Below are 4,704 nucleotides of genomic sequence, written 5' to 3'. Positions count from 1 at the left end.
GGTCAAGACATCAAAGTCTCAGGTCAAGACATCAAAGTCCCAAGTCAAGACATCAAAGTCTCAAGTCAAGACATCAAAGTCTCAAGTCAAGATATCAAAGTCTCAAGTCAAGATATCAAAGTCTCAAGTCAAGACATCAAAGTCTCAAATCAAGACATCAAAGTCTCAAGTCAAGATATCAAAGTCTCAAGTCAAGACATCAAAGTCTCAAGTCAAGACATCAAAGTCTCAGGTCAAGACATCAAAGTCCCAAGTCAAGATATCAAAGTCTCAAGTCAAGACATCAAATTCGAAGGTCAAGATATCAAAGTCTCAAGTCAAGACATCAAAGTCTCAAGTCAAGACATCAAAGTCTCAGGTCAAGACATCAAAGTCTCAAGTCAAGACATCAAAGTCCCAAGTCAAGACATCAAAGTCTCAGGTCAAGACATCAAAGTCTCAAGTCAAGACATCAAAGGCTCAAGTCAAGACATCAAAGTCTCAGGTCAAGACATCAAAGTCCCAAGTCAAGATATCAAAGTCTCAAGTCAAGACATCAAATTCGAAGGTCAAGATATCAAAGTCTCAAGTCAAGACATCAAAGTCTCAGGTCAAGACATCAAAGTCCCAAGTCAAGACATCAAAGTCTCAAGTCAAGACATCAAAGTCTCAAGTCAAGACATCAAAGTCCAAAGTCAAGACATCAAAGTCTCAGGTCAAGTCATCAAAGTCCCAAGTCAAGACATCAAAGTCTCAGGTCAAGACATCAAAGTCTCAGGTCAAGACATCAAAGTCCCAAGTCAAGACATCAAAGTCTCAAGTCAAGACATCAAAGTCCCAAGTCAAGATATCAAAGTCCCAAGTCAAGACATCAAAGTCCAAAATCAAGACATAAAAGTCTCAGGTCAAGACATCAAAGTCCCAAGTCAAGACATCAAAGTCCCAAGTCAAGACATCAAAGTCCAAAATCAAGACATCAAAGTCTCAGGTCAAGACATCAAAGTCCCAAGTCAAGACATCAAAGTCTCAAGTCAAGACATCAAAGTCTCAAGTCAAGACATCAAAGTCCCAAGTCAAGACATCAAAGTCTCAGGTCAAGACATCAAAGTCTCAAGTCAAGACATCAAAGTCTCAGGTCAAGACATCAAAGTCTCAAGTCAAGACATCAAAGTCTCAAGTCAAGACATCAAAGTCTCAGGTCAAGACATCAAAGTCCCAAGTCAAGACATCAAAGTCTCAAGTCAAGACATCAAAGTCAAGACATCAAAGTCCCAAGTCAAGACATCAAAGTCTCAGGTCAAGACATCAAAGTCTCAAGTCAAGACATCAAAGTCTCAAATCAAGACATCAAAGTCCCAAGTCAAGACATCAAAGTCTCAAGTCAAGACATCAAAGTCTCAGGTCAAGACATCAAAGTCTCAGGTCAAGACATAAAAGTCTCAGGTCAAGACATCAAAGTCCCAAGTCAAGACATCAAAGTCTCAAGTCAAGACATCAAAGCCGCAGGTCAAGACATCAAAGTCCAAAGTCAAGATATCAAAGTCTCAGGTCAAGACATCAAAGTCCCAAGTCAAGACATCAAACTCTCAAGTCAAGACATCAAAGTCCCAAGTCAAGACATCAAAGTCTCAGGTCAAGACATCAAAGTCCCAAGTCAAGACATCAAAGTCTCAAATCAGGACATCAAAGTCCCAAGTCAAGACATCAAAGTCTCAAATCAAGACATCAAAGTCTCAAGTCAAGATATCAAAGTCTCAAGTCAAGACATCAAAGTCTCAAGTCAAGACATCAAAGTCTCAGGTCAAGACATCAAAGTCCCAAGTCAAGATATCAAAGTCTCAAGTCAAGACATCAAATTCGAAGGTCAAGATATCAAAGTCTCAAGTCAAGATATCAAAGTCTCAAGTCAAGACATCAAATTCGAAGGTCAAAATATCAAAGTCTCAAGTCAAGACATCAAAGTCTCAGGTCAAGACATCAAAGTCCCAAGTCAAGACATCAAAGTCTCAAGTCAAGACATCAAAGTCTCAAGTCAAGACATCAAAGTCTCAAGTCAAGACATCAAAGTCCAAAGTCAAGACATCAAAGTCTCAGGTCAAGTCATCAAAGTCCCAAGTCAAGACATCAAAGTCTCAGGTCAAGACATCAAAGTCTCAGGTCAAGACATCAAAGTCCCAAGTCAAGACATCAAAGTCTCAAGTCAAGACATCAAAGTCCCAAGTCAAGATATCAAAGTCCCAAGTCAAGACATCAAAGTCCAAAATCAAGACACAAAAGTCTCAGGTCAAGACATCAAAGTCCCAAGTCAAGACATCAAAGTCCCAAGTCAAGACATCAATGTCCAAAATCAAGACATCAAAGTCTCAAGTCAAGATATCAAAGTCTCAAGTCAAGACATCAAAGTCTCAAGTCAAGACATCAAAGTCCCAAGTCAAGACATCAAAGTCTCAGGTCAAGATATCAAAGTCTCAGGTCAAGACATCAAAGTCCCAAGTCAAGACATCAAAGTCTCAAATCAAGACATCAAAGTCTCAAGTCAAGACATCAAAGTCTCAAGTCAAGACATCAAAGTCCCAAGTCAAGACATCAAAGTCTCAGGTCAAGATATCAAAGTCTCAGGTCAAGACATCAAAGTCCCAAGTCAAGACATCAAAGTCTCAAATCAAGACATCAAAGTCCAAAATCAAGACATCAAAGTCTCAAGTCAAGATATCAAAGTCTCAAGTCAAGACATCAAAGTCTCAAGTCAAGACATCAAAGTCCCAAGTCAAGACATCAAAGTCTCAGGTCAAGATATCAAAGTCTCAGGTCAAGACATCAAAGTCCCAAGTCAAGACATCAAAGTCTCAAATCAAGACATCAAAGTCTCAAGTCAAGATATCAAAGTCTCAAGTCAAGACATCAAAGTCTCAAGTCAAGACATCAAAGTCTCAGGTCAAGATATCAAAGTCTCAGGTCAAGACATCAAAGTCCCAAGTCAAGATATCAAAGTCCCAAGTCAAGACATCAAAGTCCCAAGTCAAGATATCAAAGTCCCAAGTCAAGACATCAAAGTCCAAAATCAAGACATTAGTCTCAGGTCAAGACATCAAAGTCCCAAGTCAAGACATCAAAGTCCAAAATCAAGACATCAAAGTCTCAGGTCAAGACATCAAAGTCCCAAGTCAAGACATCAAAGTCTCAAGTCAAGACATCAAAGTCTCAAGTCAAGATATCAAAGTCTCAAGTCAAGACATCAAAGTCTCAGGTCAAGACATCAAAGTCCCAAGTCAAGACATCAAAGTCTCAAGTCAAGATATCAAAGTCTCAAGTCAAGATATCAAAGTCTCAAGTCAAGACATCAAAGTCTCAAATCAAGACATCAAAGTCTCAAGTCAAGATATCAAAGTCTCAAGTCAAGACATCAAAGTCTCAAGTCAAGACATCAAAGTCTCAGGTCAAGACATCAAAGTCCCAAGTCAAGATATCAAAGTCTCAAGTCAAGACATCAAATTCGAAGGTCAAGATATCAAAGTCTCAAGTCAAGACATCAAAGTCTCAAGTCAAGACATCAAAGTCTCAGGTCAAGACATCAAAGTCTCAAGTCAAGACATCAAAGTCCCAAGTCAAGACATCAAAGTCTCAGGTCAAGACATCAAAGTCTCAAGTCAAGACATCAAAGGCTCAAGTCAAGACATCAAAGTCTCAGGTCAAGACATCAAAGTCCAAAGTCAAGACATCAAAGTCTCAGGTCAAGTCATCAAAGTCCCAAGTCAAGACATCAAAGTCTCAGGTCAAGACATCAAAGTCTCAGGTCAAGACATCAAAGTCCCAAGTCAAGACATCAAAGTCTCAAGTCAAGACATCAAAGTCCCAAGTCAAGATATCAAAGTCCCAAGTCAAGACATCAAAGTCCAAAATCAAGACATAAAAGTCTCAGGTCAAGACATCAAAGTCCCAAGTCAAGACATCAAAGTCCCAAGTCAAGACATCAAAGTCCAAAATCAAGACATCAAAGTCTCAGGTCAAGACATCAAAGTCCCAAGTCAAGACATCAAAGTCTCAAGTCAAGACATCAAAGTCTCAAGTCAAGACATCAAAGTCCCAAGTCAAGACATCAAAGTCTCAAGTCAAGACATCAAAGTCTCAAATCAAGACATCAAAGTCCCAAGTCAAGACATCAAAGTCTCAAGTCAAGACATAAAAGTCTCAGGTCAAGACATCAAAGTCCCAAGTCAAGACATCAAAGTCTCAAGTCAAGACATAAAAGTCTCAGGTCAAGACATCAAAGTCCCAAGTCAAGACATCAAAGTCTCAAGTCAAGACATCAAAGCCGCAGGTCAAGACATCAAAGTCCAAAGTCAAGATATCAAAGTCTCAGGTCAAGACATCAAAGTCCCAAGTCAAGAAATCAAACTCTCAAGTCAAGACATCAAAGTCTCAAGTCAAGACATCAAAATCTCAAGTCAAGACATCAAAGTCCCAAGTCAAGACATCAAAGTCTCAGGTCAAGACATCAAAGTCCCAAGTCAAGACATCAAAGTCTCAAATCAGGACATCAAAGTCCCAAGTCAAGACATCAAAGTCTCAAATCAAGACATCAAAGTCTCAAGTCAAGATATCAAAGTCTCAAGTCAAGACATCAAAGTCTCAAGTCAAGACATCAAAGTCTCAGGTCAAGACATCAAAGTCCCAAGTCAAGATATCAAAGTCTCAAGTCAAGACATCAAATTCGAAGGTCAAGAT

The sequence above is a fragment of the Sebastes fasciatus genome, unplaced genomic scaffold (genome assembly GCF_043250625.1).
Source record: "Sebastes fasciatus isolate fSebFas1 unplaced genomic scaffold, fSebFas1.pri Scaffold_37, whole genome shotgun sequence".
In the NCBI taxonomy this organism is placed as follows: domain Eukaryota; kingdom Metazoa; phylum Chordata; class Actinopteri; order Perciformes; family Sebastidae; genus Sebastes; species Sebastes fasciatus.
The sequence above is the reverse complement of the archived record's forward strand: the minus strand, read 5'-3'. Positions refer to the sequence as shown.